Raw genomic sequence first — 16,908 nt, 5'->3', positions numbered from 1 at the left:
GCATTTTCTTTTACTCCCCTGATGAGTCCTATCGGACGAAACGCGTCGGGAGACGCTTCAATTACACAAGGGGCAAGCTCATCCTCTTGAGAGATACGCTAACTCTCTCCAACAGTGGGTGAGATCTAACAGTTTATACAGGGCTCTATGGTGTGAGATATACACATATTGATGCCCGGGGCTAATAGCGCCTGAAACATAAGAATGGTGGCTGCACTGTGGTAACTGTTGTGAATTTGCTTTTTGCTCCCTCTAGTGGTTACTAGTTTTTTGACTCTGGTTTTTTCTGTCATTCCTTTTATCCGCACCTGGGTCGTTAGTTAGGGGTGTTGCTATATAAGCTCCCTGGACCTTCAGTTCAATGCCTGGCAACGTAGTTATCAGAGCTAGTCTGCTGTGCTCTTGTCTACTGATCCTGGTTCCAGTTATATCAGCTAAGTCTGCCTTTTGCTTTTTGCTATTTGTTTTGGTTTTGTATTTTTGTCCAGCTTGTTCCAAATCTGTATCCTGACCTTTGCTGGAAGCTCTAGGGGGCTGGTGTTCTCCCCCCGGACCGTTAGACGGTTCGGGGGTTCTTGAATTTCCAGTGTGGATTTTGATAGGGTTTTTGTTGACCATATAAGTTACCTTTCTTTATTCTGCTATCAGTAAGCGGGCCTCTCTGTGCTAAACCTGGTTCATTTCTGTGTTTGTCATTTCCTCTTACCTCACCGTTATTATTTGTGGGGGGCTTCTATCCAGCTTTGGGGTCCCCTTCTCTGGAGGCAAGAAAGGTCTTTTGTTTTCCTCTACTAGGGGTAGCTAGATTCTCCGGCTGGAGCGTGTCATCTAGAATCAACGTAGGAATGATCCCCGGCTACTTCTAGTGTTGGCGTTAGGAGTAGATATATGGTCAAACCAGTTACCACTGCCCTATGAGCTGGATTTTTGTATTCTGCAGACTTCCACGTACCTCTGAGACCCTCGCCATTGGGGTCATAACAGTTTGCCAGGCTGGTATTAAATGTTTAATGCATTGCAGAAGAGGGATTATAAGAAAGAAGATTCTGAGTTTTTTTTTTTTTTTTTCTTCTTCCCCTTTACCTCAGAGTGGCTATGCTTGCTGCAGACATGAATGTCCAGACCTTGATTACAAGTGTGGACCAGCTGGCTACTCGTGTGCAGGGCATACAAGACTATGTTATCAGAAATCCTAGGTCAGAACCTAAAATACCGATTCCTGAACTGTTTTCCGGAGACAGGTTTAAGTTTAGGAATTTCGTGAATAATTGTAAATTGTTTTTGTCCCTGAGACCCTGTTCATCTGGAGACTCTGCTCAGCAAGTAAAAATTGTTATTTCGTTCTTACGGGGCGACCCTCAGGATTGGGCTTTTTCGCTGGCGCCAGGAGATCCGGCATTGGCTGATATTGATGCGTTTTTTCTGGCGCTCGGTTTACTTTATGAGGAACCCAATCTTGAGATTCAGGCAGAAAAGGCCTTGCTGGCTATGTCTCAGGGGCAGGACGAGGCTGAAGTGTACTGCCAAAAATTTCGGAAATGGTCCGTGCTGACACATTGGAACGAGTGTGCACTGGCCGCTAATTTTAGAAATGGCCTTTCTGAAGCCATTAAGAATGTTATGGTGGGTTTTCCCATTCCCACAGGTCTGAATGATACTATGGCACTGGCTATTCAAATTGACCGGCGGTTGCGGGAGCGCAAAACCGCAAATTCCCTCATGGTGTTGTCTGAACAGACACCTGATTTAATGCAATGTGATAGAATCCTGACTAGAAATGAGCGGAAAATTCATAGACGCCGGAATGGCTTGTGCTACTACTGTGGTGATTCTACACATGTTATCTCAGCATGCTCTAAACGTATAGCTAAGGTTGTTAGTCCTGTCACCGTTGGTAATTTGCAACCTAAATTTATTCTGTCTGTAACTTTGATTTGCTCACTGTCGTCTTATCCGGTCATGGCGTTTGTAGATTCAGGTGCTGCCCTGAGTCTTATGGATCTGTCATTTGCTAAGCGCTGTGGTTTTACTCTTGAACCATTAGAAAATCCTATTCCTCTTAGGGGTATTGATGCTACGCCATTGGCAGCAAATAAACCGCAGTATTGGACACAGGTTACCATGTGCATGACTCCTGAACACCGCGAGGTGATACGTTTCCTGGTTTTACATAAAATGCATGATTTGGTTGTTTTAGGGCTGCCATGGTTACAGACCCATAATCCAGTCCTGGACTGGAAGGCTATGTCAGTCTCAAGTTGGGGCTGTCGGGGTATTCATGGGGATTCCCTGCCTGTGTCTATTGCTTCTTCTACGCCTTCGGAAGTTCCGGAGTATTTGTCTGATTATCAGGATGTCTTCAGTGAGTCTGAGTCCAGTGCACTGCCTCCTCATAGGGACTGTGACTGTGCTATAGATTTGATCCCAGGCAGTAAATTTCCTAAGGGAAGACTGTTTAATCTGTCGGTACCTGAACATACCGCTATGCGTTCATATATCAAGGAGTCTCTGGAGAAAGGACATATTCGTCCGTCCTCTTCCCCTCTTGGTGCGGGATTCTTTTTTGTGGCAAAAAAGGACGGATCTTTGAGACCTTGTATTGATTATCGGCTTTTAAATAAGATCACTGTCAAATTTCAGTATCCTTTACCGCTGTTGTCTGACTTGTTTGCCCGGATTAAAGGTGCCAAGTGGTTCACCAAGATAGACCTTCGTGGTGCGTACAACCTTGTGCGCATTAAGCAAGGTGATGAATGGAAAACCGCATTCAATACGCCCGAAGGTCATTTTGAGTACTTGGTGATGCCTTTTGGGCTCTCCAATGCGCCTTCAGTTTTTCAGTCCTTTATGCATGACATTTTCCGGAAGTATCTGGATAAATTTTTGATTGTTTATCTGGATGATATTTTGGTTTTTTCTGATAATTGGGATTCGCATGTGGAGCAGGTCAGGTTGGTCTTTAAAATTTTGCGTGAAAATTCTTTGTTTGTCAAGGGCTCAAAGTGTCTCTTTGGTGTACAGAAGGTTCCCTTTTTGGGGTTCATTTTTTCCCCTTCTGCTGTGGAGATGGACCCAGTCAAGGTCCGAGCTATTCTTGATTGGACTCAGCCCTCGTCAGTTAAGAGTCTTCAGAAGTTCTTGGGTTTCGCTAACTTCTACCGTCGTTTTATCGCTAATTTTTCTAGCATTGTGAAACCTTTGACGGATATGACCAAGAAGGGCTCCGATGTAGCTAACTGGGCTCCTGCTGCCGTGGAGGCTTTCCAGGAGTTGAAACGCCGGTTTACTTCGGCGCCTGTTTTGTGCCAGCCCGATGTCTCACTTCCCTTTCAGGTTGAGGTGGATGCTTCAGAGATTGGAGCAGGGGCCGTTTTGTCGCAGAGAGGCCCTGGTTGCTCTGTTATGAAACCTTGTGCCTTTTTCTCTAGGAAGTTTTCGCCTGCCGAGCGAAATTATGATGTGGGCAATCGGGAGTTGTTGGCCATGAAATGGGCATTTGAGGAGTGGCGTCATTGGCTCGAGGGTGCTAAGCATCGTGTGGTGGTCTTGACTGATCACAAAAATCTGATGTATCTCGAGTCTGCTAAACGCCTTAATCCGAGACAGGCCCGCTGGTCATTGTTTTTCTCCCGCTTTGATTTTGTTGTCTCGTATTTACCAGGTTCAAAGAATGTGAAGGCCGATGCTCTTTCTAGGAGCTTTGTGCCTGATGCTCCTGGAGTCGCTGATCCTGTTGGTATTCTTAAAGATGGAGTTATCTTGTCAGCTATTTCTCCGGATCTGCGACGTGTGTTGCAGAGATTTCAGGCTGATAGGCCTGAGTCTTGTCCACCTGACAGACTGTTTGTCCCGGATAAGTGGACCAGCAGAGTCATTTCCGAGGTTCATTCCTCGGTGTTGGCAGGTCACCCGGGAATTTTTGGCACCAGAGATCTGGTGGCCAGGTCCTTTTGGTGGCCTTCCTTGTCAAGGGATGTGCGGTCATTTGTGCAGTCCTGTGGGACTTGTGCTCGAGCTAAGCCTTGCTGTTCTCGTGCCAGCGGTTTGCTCTTGCCCTTGCCTGTCCCGAAGAGACCTTGGACACATATCTCCATGGATTTCATTTCTGATCTTCCGCTATCTCAGGGCATGTCCGTTATCTGGGTGATATGTGACCGTTTCTCCAAGATGGTCCATTTGGTTCCTTTGCCTAAGCTGCCTTCCTCTTCCGATCTGGTTCCTGTGTTTTTCCAGAACGTGGTTCGTTTGCACGGCATCCCTGAGAATATTGTGTCTGACAGAGGATCCCAGTTCGTTTCCAGGTTCTGGCGATCCTTTTGTAGTAGGATGGGCATTGATTTGTCGTTTTCGTCTGCTTTCCATCCTCAGACTAATGGACAGACGGAGCGAACCAATCAGACTTTGGAGGCTTATTTGAGGTGTTTTGTCTCTGCTGATCAGGACGATTGGGTGACATTCTTGCCGTTGGCTGAGTTTGCCCTTAATAATCGGGCTAGTTCCGCCACCTTGGTTTCGCCTTTTTTCTGCAACTCTGGTTTCCATCCTCGCTTTTCTTCGGGTCATGTGGAGCCTTCTGACTGTCCTGGGGTGGATTCTGTGGTGGATAGGTTGCAGCGGATCTGGAATCATGTGGTGGACAACTTGAAGTTGTCACAGGAGAGGGCTCAGCGCTTTGCCAACCGCCGCCGCGGTGTGGGTCCCCGACTACGCGTTGGGGATTTGGTATGGCTTTCTTCCCGCTTTGTTCCTATGAAGGTCTCCTCTCCCAAATTTAAACCTCGTTTTATTGGGCCTTACAAGATATTGGAAATCCTTAATCCTGTATCTTTTCGTCTGGATCTTCCTGTGTCGTTTGCTATTCACAATGTATTTCATAGGTCCTTGTTGCGGCGGTACATTGTGCCTGTAGTTCCTTCTGCTGAGCCTCCTGCTCCGGTGTTGGTTGAGGGCGAGTTGGAGTACGTGGTGGAGAAGATCTTGGATTCTCGCCTCTCCAGGCGGAGGCTTCAGTACCTGGTCAAGTGGAAGGGCTATGGTCAGGAGGATAATTCCTGGGTGGTCGCCTCTGATGTTCATGCGGCCGATTTAGTTCGTGCCTTTCATGCCGCTCATCCTGATCGCCCTGGTGGTCGTGGTGAGGGTTCGGTGACCCCTCACTAAGGGGGGGGTACTGTTGTGAATTTGCTTTTTGCTCCCTCTAGTGGTTACTAGTTTTTTGACTCTGGTTTTTTCTGTCATTCCTTTTATCCGCACCTGGGTCGTTAGTTAGGGGTGTTGCTATATAAGCTCCCTGGACCTTCAGTTCAATGCCTGGCAACGTAGTTATCAGAGCTAGTCTGCTGTGCTCTTGTCTACTGATCCTGGTTCCAGTTATATCAGCTAAGTCTGCCTTTTGCTTTTTGCTATTTGTTTTGGTTTTGTATTTTTGTCCAGCTTGTTCCAAATCTGTATCCTGACCTTTGCTGGAAGCTCTAGGGGGCTGGTGTTCTCCCCCCGGACCGTTAGACGGTTCGGGGGTTCTTGAATTTCCAGTGTGGATTTTGATAGGGTTTTTGTTGACCATATAAGTTACCTTTCTTTATTCTGCTATCAGTAAGCGGGCCTCTCTGTGCTAAACCTGGTTCATTTCTGTGTTTGTCATTTCCTCTTACCTCACCGTTATTATTTGTGGGGGGCTTCTATCCAGCTTTGGGGTCCCCTTCTCTGGAGGCAAGAAAGGTCTTTTGTTTTCCTCTACTAGGGGTAGCTAGATTCTCCGGCTGGAGCGTGTCATCTAGAATCAACGTAGGAATGATCCCCGGCTACTTCTAGTGTTGGCGTTAGGAGTAGATATATGGTCAAACCAGTTACCACTGCCCTATGAGCTGGATTTTTGTATTCTGCAGACTTCCACGTACCTCTGAGACCCTCGCCATTGGGGTCATAACAGGTAACTAATAGGGACGCCTATGCTAAGTTTACATGGGGCAGCATGGTCCCTGAATATTGACCAAACAGTGATTTGTGTTTTAGCCACATAATGTTTACATAGCCTCTCTCATGCTGCTACAAATTTCTGACAGTACCTACCATATAATGGGAATAGATGTGGCTTTTGTTTTTGTCCATGACTGAACATGTCAGTTTCATTTTAGGTGACATTAAGTGACAATCGGTTTTTTGTTTACTATACATGATCACATGATTTGTTGCCACAAATGTGGATTGATAAATAAGATATAACTGGCGATAAACGTGGTTGAAATCCACTACCTGTTCCTAACAAATATCTCCAGTAGAGCCTTACGCATATAGGCCTGTTTCATGGAGAATTGGGACATAGCCCAGTATACATTATATATTTGAGTGTATCCTGTATGGAGCACAGAAGGAAGGAGATTTAGGGAACCATTGTTTCCACTACACGCATGGCCTAAAGTAACTCCTTGGTACTGTCAGATGTGTTTGTTTTTGTTTTTTAAATTGTCTTTTTTTCATTCTGTGTTTTGGTAGGGTTCACTTAAACACAAGGTTTCTCTTCTCATTTGTCATTGTGGTGTGATTTATGTTTGAGTATTTTATACAAACCTATTAAAGGTTAAGTTTTATCCAATTGCTATTTATCATATTACTTCCATTGGAATAAGTACCCAGTTTGCTCACCTACTGTATCTTCCCCCACAACACCCTCTGCCACAAGGTGTTGCCTGGTTCCAACCCAGTCAGCTTCTGATCTAACTTCCTGCCTGACCCCCAGTTTACCCACTATGGTGGGGAGTGGCCTAATGAATAGCACCCTTAGCTCCCCCCGGAGGCCCAGCTGTGAAATGCATTGGTGTCTGTGATACCTGGTCAGATGAACTCCTTCAGTGCCATCAGACGTACCATAGCTCCCCATAGTGGCGGAGCCACAGTACTGCAACGACCAGGACTCTGGGGCGCTGCACTCCCCCCTGGTTAAACACAGTACTCCGGGACTGGGAAGAAAACAACAATACAAGTTAGCAAAAAGACATACAGTTTTGTTGAGTGCAATAACAGTAAGTATACTTGAACAGGCTTCCCTTTATGGGAGGTAAGGACACTTGAACGTTACAAACATGGTTAAATATCATAGCAACATGCTATAAATAACTCTTCTTACCCAACCGGGTATTCTACTTAGTGCAAAATTGTTGAACAATAATTTAACATTGCCTTTAAGGACATACACTCTGAATCCACTAAAGACCTTCCTATAATCACATTATAAGGTAATTTAACTTTTTCATTCTCCTTCTTTAAATCTGCAGGACCGCCTGTCCCAACGGCACCAGACCTACTGCCTCTCCTTTCCATGCAGGACCGCCCCGTTCAGCCCGGGCCTACTGCCTTTTCTACTACTATACACAGTATAGAACATAACATTACTTTCAGTTTGAGAGCACTGAGCCATTTCTACATGACTCCTATGAGGACTCAGGGTTTACCTTCTATCCTAACTATCTATCAACATTATCAAAACATTTTCTATTGAACATTAAGCCTTCTCATTATCTTTCTCTTTCTCATGCATGCTGGACACCACGTCTATCTCTACGGGCCCACTGCATCTTTCTGCTATCTTTCATTTTTTTCTTTTTAGGGAACATCATCAGCATTTTCTCACAATTAACCAGTTAAATACATATAACTTACTCATGTAAACATTATCATCACTTTCTTCCGTCAAACATTATTGCTACCTGTCTTAAAGCAATATCATCATTTAAGTGCGACAAAGGAACATCCCCTTTAAGAGGGGACCAAGTCTCTATGAGGTAGCATATCTTCTCAAGCTACCAGTCCGTACTCGGCAAAGGTTCCAGTGTGGTATCTTCACAAAGAGTCTCTCTTTAAGTAAAACCAGTAGGGTGCACCTTTAAGAAGGTGCAAACTATTTACAAAAAGTTTGTATCATGCACTGTTCATGATTCCAGCAGTTCTTTTCAACAGGAAACAAAAAGTAGAAAAGCAACCAAAAAGCAATAGGGATCCCGGGTCAACAAAGGGATCCCTTTAAGAGTTAACCCTAGAGGGGTTCGGCAGCAAAATCAGGAAAACAAACAGTTAAATGAAGAACTATTTACATGTTCAGGTTTCCGAGGTTTAGTTAGACGGCTTCCAGGGCTGTACCTGGCACTTAACCCTTCTTGGCCTGGGAAAAGTGAGGTCCAGGGTTACACCCAGTGCTGGACAAACGCCGTTAATCTGTCTTTCATGTACAGTTAAATCATGCGCAGCGATGGAGGTCTGCGCAGCTTGAGTATGGGCACTTGCTGCAGCAGAGGTAGCGGCTGCTGCAAGATCAGTCACTGGAAAGAGGTCAGCAGCTGTGGCACTAGCAGTCGCTGGAGGGGTGTCAGTTGTCAGGGCAGGGTCGTCCTTCATACCTGCTTCAGACGCGGTCCCTCCGGTGCCGATCTGCTCTGTCTCCGCTGGGGTCTGGAACGCTGGTTGCGGGGCCTTGTGCTGCGACGTTGTCATCTCTGCTTGCAGCATTCCGCTTTCCGGCAGGGCCTTGCTTTCCAGCTTCGGAGCACCGGTCCTTCTTTCCTGCTCCGGACCAAGCGAGGCTGCCGACAGGCGTCTGGTGAGGCTCCCGATGATGGTCTTCTTCCACCCGGTCTCAGTGCTCAGCGGCGTCTGCAGGAGTTGGTGGATCAGCCCGTCCGCTCCGACCTGCAGGAGGTCAGCGTCAACTGTGGAGGTCTGGCTGCGGTGCCTCTCCGGGTAGCTGGGGGAGTCCTCGGCTCCGACCCCACGCTCCGGCTCCGGGCGGCTGGCCATGGCGTCCTCCATGTCGCTGACTTCTTCTTCCTGGTCCTTTTCCCGCTCTCTTCTTCGTGGGCGGTTTCGTTTTTGTTGTCTCTGCCCACCATTAAGGATCAGGAGGCGGATCTCGGCTGCTGACGGACACGTCCTCAAGGGGCCGAGATATTTAGACTGGGCGGCCATTGTCTTTCGCGCTCTTCAGCTTGTTCACGCCCACTTCCACGCCCCTCTTCTTCTCTTGCGCTCTCCTCAGCGCTGTAATGGCGGCGGATTTTGGCGGTAAATGGCGCAGCACAGTCTTTGCAATGAAGTACAGTCCAAGCACAATAAATCACAGTTCCAAGGCACACATGACCTGATTCTTCAGGCTTAAGTAGATCCTGTTCGTGACGCCAAGTTTGTAGCGCCCCCACCGCCGCAGGGCCGAGGGGTACCCGGTACCGGGCCTCTGAGTCTCTGCTCTGGGGTTGGCACGGTGGCTAGGCCCCGGTCCGTGACCCTGCCGTGGGGCGCACAGTGAATGGGTAGGTAGATGTAGATGGTGGTGACTGTAACGGTGCAGTTGTGGGGTGCAAGTCGCAGTAAATAATGAGGACACCAGGTTGCAGTCTCTTTACCTCTTTACTGAAGATCTCTGGGTCCTCAGTCCAGAATACGGTTCACCAGGCTGCGCAAGTCCGGCCGGTCCAATGGCACCTCCAGAGTTCTCTTCACAGGTGGAAATCTGTGCCTTCCTGCTTGCGCTATGTGTTGTGGTCCTTCCCTGCTGTGCTTACGGAAAGTCTCCACAACTGTTGTGTCTGTTTCTTAAGTTCCCTCACAACTCGATTAGATGATGTTCTGCTAATCCTCCGTCCCTCCCTGATGTTCTGGTTGGGACGGCACCCGTTTGACGGGTAGGCTCGGAGCTCTTCCGGGACCCTAGAGTCGCCCCTCTCCACAAGTTGCCCCCCAAGACTGCATAGGTGATTTAAGTTAGACAGCCCGCCTTAGACTGACTGTCCTGCCGCTGTTTAGAGTATTGCTTGAAGCTGGATATTATAATACTCCCTCGGCGTTCCGGCCACCGGTTATGCGCCTCAGTAGGGTGTTGCCTCGGTCTTACAGCACGACTCCTACTGGTATTCTCCTATTGCTATGATCTCGTTTCTCACTCAGCACAATCTATCTCGCTTCTGGTCCCTCCTTGGGCACCGCCGCTATCCTGAGCAGGCACGGTCCCGTTACGTTCGTTCAAGTTGCCAAGCCTCTGTCAGGATCCCACCCCTGACAGAGACCCTACTGTATCTTCCCCCACAACACCCTCTGCCACAAGGTGTTGCCTGGTTCCAACCCAGTCAGCTTCTGATCTAACTTCCTGCCTGACCCCCAGTTTACCCACTATGGTGGGGAGTGGCCTAATGAATAGCACCCTTAGCTCCCCCCGGAGGCCCGGCTGTGAAATGCATTGGTGTCTGTGATACCTGGTCAGATGAACTCCTTCAGTGCCATCAGACGTACCATAGCTCCCCATAGTGGCGGAGCCACAGTACTGCAACGACCAGGACTCTGGGGCGCTGCACGTGCAGGTGGTGAGGTGTAATCTTGACAGGAGGGTGGAGAGCTGATCTTCTGTCATGGTGGAGAAGCTGGTTTTGGAGGAGCAGGGGTGAGCAGCTAAGAGGGGCAGTGGGCGCTGTGGGCCAAAGCTTTCTCTGATCGTATCGATCTTCTGTTTAAAGAAAGGGGCAAAGTCTTCAGCAGAAATGAGAGGGGAGGGAGGGGGTGCTGGGGGACGGAGTAGAGAATTGAAAGTGTTGAAAAGCTGTTTAGGGTTGTGAGACAGGGAGGATATGAGAGATGAGAAGTAAGTTTGTTTTGCGGCAGTGAGCGCGGACTTGAAGCTGGCGAGGGACTGCTTGTATGCGGTGAAGTGGTCAGCAGAGCGGGATCGCTTCCATTTCCGCTCAGCGATCCTGGAAGCCCGTCTCAGTTCTTTAGTCAGGCTGGTCAGCCAGTGCTGCCTGTTGATTGTACGAGTTTTGCTATGCATGAGCGGGGCGGCCGAATTGAGTGTTGCTGTTATTGTGGCGTTATGAAAAGCAGCAGCATCTGTGTCATGAAGGGAGGCTATGTCGGTAAGAGGGAGAAGGGACTCAGAGAGTGATTGTAAGTTGAGATGTTTGAGATTTCTGCGAGGGAGTTCATGGAGTGGGGGTTGCACACTAGGAGAGGAGAGGGAAGAGAATGTCAGTAGGTTGTGGTCAGACAGGGGGAGGGGTGAGTTAGTGAGATTAGTAAGGGAGCAGAGGCGGGTGAAGACGAGGTCCAGCGTGTGGCCATCTTTGTGAGTGGCCTCAAAGGACCATTGAGTGAGGCCAAAGGAGGCAGTCAGTGATAAAAGTTTAGAGGCAGCTGAGGTGGAAGTGTCAATCGGGATGTTGAAATCACCCATGATGATAGTGGGGATGTCAACAGAGAGGAAATGAAGTAGCCATGTGGTGAAGTGGTCGAGAAAGGTGGAGATGGCTAGTTCTGGGGGGCGGTAGATGACAGCCAGCTGGAGGTTGGAGGGGGAATAGATGCGGATGGAGTGCACCTCAAATGAGGGAAGAGTAGCGGAGGGTGGTAGCGGGATTGGAGTGAAGGAGCAGGTGTCGGACAGGAGCAAGCCAACTCCTCCACCACGTTTGTTGGTGGAGCGAGAGGTGTGAGATAGGTGGAGACCGCCGTAGGAAAGCGCAGCTGGAGAGGCTGAGTCAGAGGGGGTGAGCCAGGTTTCCGTGATGCCAAGGAAGGAGAGTTTGTTGGTGATGAAGAGGTCATGGATAAATGGCAGTTTGTTGCAGACGGAGCGTGCGTTCCATAGTGCTCCAGGTAAGGGGACTGGGGGAATGGGGGCTGGATGAATGGGTATGAGGTTATTATGGTTTGGAAAACGTGCGGAGGATCGAGGTAGGGGGTTAGAAATGAGTGTGGGGATGTGTTGGGGTGGGCCGGGATTTGGGGATACATCACCAGCAATGAGGATGTTTATCTTCTTTTTATTTTAATTTACCATGTTCACTTTATTATAAAATTGACCTGGCAATACGATTTCCAGGTCAGTCCTATTACGCAGATACCAAACATAAATAGTCGTTTTGGGGTTTTTTAAGTGGAATTTTTTTTTGCCAATTTGTTTAAAAAAAAGCATTTTGCTTTTGTCCTCGATTTCCGAGACCCATAACATTTTCAGTTTTCAGGATATGGGGCTGGGTGAGGGCTTATTTTTTGTGCCCTGAGCTGACGTTATTACTGATACCATTTTGGGGTATACAGTACAGACCAAAAGTTTGGACACACCTTCTCATTTGCATTCTCTTGATGAGCTTCAAGAGATAGTCACCGGGAATGGTTTTCACTTCACAGGTGTGCCCTGCCAGGTTTAATAAGTGGGATTTCTTGCCTTATAAATGGGGTTGGGACCATCAGTTGTGTTGTGCAGAAGTCTGGTGGATACACAGCTGATAGTCCTACTGAATAGACTGTTAGAATTTGTATTATGGCAAGAAAAGAGCAGCTAAGTAAAGAAAAACGAGTGGCCATCATTACTTTAAGAAATGAAGGTCAGTCAGTCCGAAAAATTGGGAAAACTTTGAAAGTGTCCCCAAGTGCAGTGGCAAAAACCATCAAGCGCTACAAAGAAACCGGCTCACATGAGGACTGCCCCAGGAAAGGAAGACCAAGAGTCACCTCTGCTTCTGAGGATAAGTTTATCCGAGTCACCAGCCTCAGAAATCGCAGGTTAAGGCTACTTTCACACTAGCGTCGGGCTCGGCCCATCGCAGTGCGTCGGGCCGAGGTCACCGACGCTAGCGTTGTCTCCGCCGCACAACGGGGGCAGCGGATGCATTTTTCCAGCGCATCCGCTGCCCCATTGTGAGGTGCGGGGAAGTGCGGGGAGGTGGGGGCGGAGTTCCGGCCGCGCATGCGCGGTCGGAAAAAGCGGACCGTCGGGAGCAAAAAACATTACATGTAACGTTTTTTGCTCCAGACGGTCCGCCACAACACGGCGCAACCGTCGCACGACGGTTGCGACGTGTGTCAATGCGTCGCAAATGCGTCGCTAATGTTAGTCAATGCAGAAAAAACGCATCCTGCAAGCACTTTTGCAGGATGCGTTTTTTCGGCAAAACGACGCATTGCGACGTATTGCAGTTAACGCCAGTGTGAAAGTAGCCTAACAGCAGCTCAGATTAGAGACCAGGTCAATGCCACACAGAGTTCTAGCAGCAGACACATCTCTACAACAACTGTTAAGATGAGACTTTGTGCAGCAGGCCTTCATGGTAAAATAGCTGCTAGGAAACCACTGCTAAGGACAGGCAACAAGCAGAAGAGACTTGTTTGGGCTAAAGAACACAAGGAATGGACATTAGACCAGTGGAAGTCTGTGCTTTCGTCTGATGAGTCCAAATTTGAGATATTTGGTTCCAACCACCGTGTCTTTGTGCGACGCAGAAAAGGTGAACGGATGGACTCTACATGCCTGGTTCCCACCGTGAAGCATGGAGGAGGAGGTGTGATGGTGTGGGAGGCTTTGCTGGTGACACTGTTGGGGATTTATTCAAAATTGAAGGCATACTGAACCAGCATGGCTACCACAGCATCTTGCAGCGGCATGCTATTCCATCCGGTTTGCGTTTAGTTGGACCATCATTTATTTTTCAACAGGACAATGACCCCAAACACACCTCCAGGCTGTGTAAGGGCTATTTGACCAAGAAGGAGAGTGATGGGGTGCTACGCGAGATGACCTGGCCTCCACAGTCACCAGACCTGAACCTAATCGAGATGGTTTGGGGTGATCTGGACCGCAGAGTGAAGGCAAAAGGGCCAACAAGTGCTAAGCATCTCTGGGAACTCCTTCAAGATTGTTGGAAGATCATTTCCGGTGACTACCTCTTGAAGCTCATCAAGAGAATGCCAAGAGTGTGCAAAGCAGTCATCAAAGCAAAAGGTGGTTACTTTGAAGAACCTAGAATATAAGACATAATTTCAGTTGTTTCACACTTTTTTGCTAAGTATACAATTCCACATGTGTTAATTCATAGTTTTGATGCCTTCAGTGTGAATATACAATTTTCATAGTCATGAAAATACAAAAAAATCTATAAATGAGAAGGTGTGTCCAAACTTTTGGTCTGTACTGTATATGATATTTTGATCACCTCTTATTGCATTTTATTGCACTGTTGTGGTGGCCCCAAAAAGTTTTGCGCTTCTATTCCTCCGCTCAGGGAATGATTGCTATGCTGTTCTATGGAAACTGTCTTGCTGAGCGGTCTGTGTCTTGATTGACAGCTTGGCTGTCCAATACTGTGATGGACTTGCTGGACTGTCGGTGCCTTGATTGACAGCTCTGCTGTACAATCTGCGACTGGGACGTGCGGGACTTTGTGCACTGCTATGTAGAGAGAAAATCACGATCTCCTATGAACGTCAGCTACAGGGTGACTTTCACAGGAGGATATTAATGAAAGACATAGGGATTATCGGAAGACCCCCACCTGTCATGACAGCCTATCAGCACCCCATCAGCCTGGAATTACATGCCCCCCGGAGTGCAAGAACGCATCAAAGACAGGGACATGACATGGCAGCATGGTGGCTCAGTGGTTAGCACTGTTGCCTTGCAGCGCTGGGGGGTCCTGGGTTCAAATCCCACCAAGGACAACATCTGCAAGGAGTTTGTATGTTCTCCCCATGTTTGCGTGGGTTTCCTCCCACACTCCAAAGACATACTGATAAGGAATCTAGATTGTGAGCCCCAATGGGGACAGTTCCGATAATATCTGTAAAGCGCTGTGGAATTAATGGTGCCATATAAGTGAGATAAATAAATATACAATTGCCATTTGTAATGTATTTATTCTGATTTCTTTATCAGTGAAGTGTTCTATTAACATATAATGACACCTGTAAGTGGGCACAGACACGGAAACCGGTTTCCCACCACTTAGTAGCTTTTACTTTTTTGTTATTATTATTATTGAGCTGAAAATCATCCGTATACAATATTCATGTGAAAGCTGCAAAATAAATATAGGATTCTTTTTTTAAATAGAGGGGGGAAATGTATCTTGGTCCCAAGAGAGGTTCTCTGTATCCATAAACCAAGTGGTAATGTGCATATATAAAGTGATACACTAAGACTTCGTGTCCACCTTATGGCACGCAGGAGTCTCAGGTGTGATGGAAGGTACAGAGCACAACAGGTGCAATATATAATGGCCATACTTTATTCATGATGATTATGGGTAAAACTATGATGGTTGTGAGCAAAAGAAAAAAACAATGCACTTGTGAATTGCACCATTGCAATAACTGTTAAAGGCTATAGACACGTCTTTACATATGTTGTCGGTTACCTTTAGCTAATGAAATTGCAATACATTTAATTCTGCAGCCTTCATACCTTCTTTCATTTTCAGGTCTCTGATAAGCACTGTGCAGTTCAATCCAAGATTTAGGTTTTTCTTTTGTGGGAGTGACTCTCCGAGTAATATAGGCTGGATATGAGTTGTGTGTATCCAGGAGGCTGAGGGGAAAAAAATGAGCAAATCAAACTTTAGATAATCAAATTCATTATGAATGTCCCAAAAAGGTTGGATTTTGACACATCTAAAAGTTCTGGAATTTGCAGGAATCCAGCAAAAATGGTGGCTACTCAGTCCCTATTTTGCTATGTTATTTTGAGGAGTTAAAATAACATAATACATTATAAACCTTAGAATGACTGCATGAGGCCAATCACTGGTCTCAGCAGCACAGAGGGGAGCCGAAAAAATTGAAGATAGGCTCAGAAGACCAAGGAGCTGCGGCAGTAGCTTAAGGATATGTAAAGGCCTAAGAAAGCTGAGTATAATGTATTTTATTATTTTTAAACCTCTTCTTGCCTCTTTTTTTGTTTTGGCCCACCTGGTGAGGTGGATCGTCTAAGCTCAAGGTCGATGTGGGCACATGGGCCATGGGCGCCAGTGCAGCAAGCAGGTTAGGCACACGGGACACGGGTAGAAGAAGCACTGGAGACTGAAAACACAGGTTTGAGAAGCAGGTAGCAGAGGTACTGGATGCTGCAGGCAGACAGGAGACTGGGAAGCAGAGAGCAGAGGTACTGGAAGTCGGAGACCAGGAAGCAGAGAGCAGAGGTACTGGATGCTGCAGGCAGACAGGAAACTGGGAAGCAGAGAGCAGAGGTACTGAAAGTCGGAGACCAGGAAGCAGAGAGCAGAGGTACTGGATGCTGCAGGCAGACAGGAGACTGGGAAGCAGAGAGCAGAGGTACTGGAAGTCACAGGCAGACAGGAGACCAGGAAGCAGGTAGCAGAGGTACTGGATGCCGCAGGCATACAGGAGACTGGGAAGCAGAGAGCTGAGGTACTGGAAGTCACAGGCAAACAGGAGACTGGGAAGCAGAGAGCAGAGGTACTGAAAGTCGGAGACCAGGAAGCAGAGAGCAGAGGTACTGGATGCTGCAGGCAGACAGGAGACTGGGAAGCAGAGAGCAGAGGTACTGGAAGTCGCAGACAGACAGGAGACCAGGGAGCAGGTAGCAGAGGTACTGGATGCTGCAGGCAGACAGGAGACTGAGAAGCAGAGAGCTGAGGTACTGAAAGTCACAGGCAAACAGGAGACTGGGAAGCAGAGAGCAGAGGTACTGGAAGTCAGAGACCAGGAAGCAGTGAGCAGAGGTACTGGATGCTGCAGGCAGAAAGGAGACTGGGAAGCAGAGAGCAGAGGTACTGGAAGTCACAGGCAGACAGGAGACCAGGAAACAGGTAGCAGAGGTACTGGATGGTGCAGGCAGACAGGAGACCGAGAAGCATATAGCAGAGGTACTGAAGGCTGCAGGAAGACAGGAGACTGGAAAGCAGATAGCAGAAGTACTGGATGCTTAAGGCAGATAGGAGTCCGGGAAGCAGGCAGCAGAGGTACTGGAAGTCGCAGGCAAACAGGATTCAGGAAAACTAAAATTCTTAATACTAAGACATTGGTATGTGTCTAGGTAGGGGATCACATGTGAGAACGCCGGGCCATCGTCAAAGCCCTATGTCAAACACACCAGAGTCCAGCGGAACAGGTGAGGGGAGCAAAGCCCGAATCCGAGACAGG

The 16,908-nt window shown here is 47.8% G+C and overlaps 1 long non-coding RNA gene across 1 annotated transcript in view; it reads left to right on the top strand.

Annotated features, from left to right (window-relative positions):
• Nucleotides 1–16,908, top strand: part of LOC143769598 (uncharacterized) — an 81,191-nt gene that overhangs the window by 59,371 nt on the left and 4,912 nt on the right. The window lies entirely within an intron of this gene.

The sequence above is a fragment of the Ranitomeya variabilis genome, chromosome 4 (genome assembly GCF_051348905.1).
Source record: "Ranitomeya variabilis isolate aRanVar5 chromosome 4, aRanVar5.hap1, whole genome shotgun sequence".
Lineage (NCBI taxonomy): Eukaryota > Metazoa > Chordata > Amphibia > Anura > Dendrobatidae > Ranitomeya > Ranitomeya variabilis.
The sequence above is the reverse complement of the archived record's forward strand: the minus strand, read 5'-3'. Positions and strand labels throughout refer to the sequence as shown.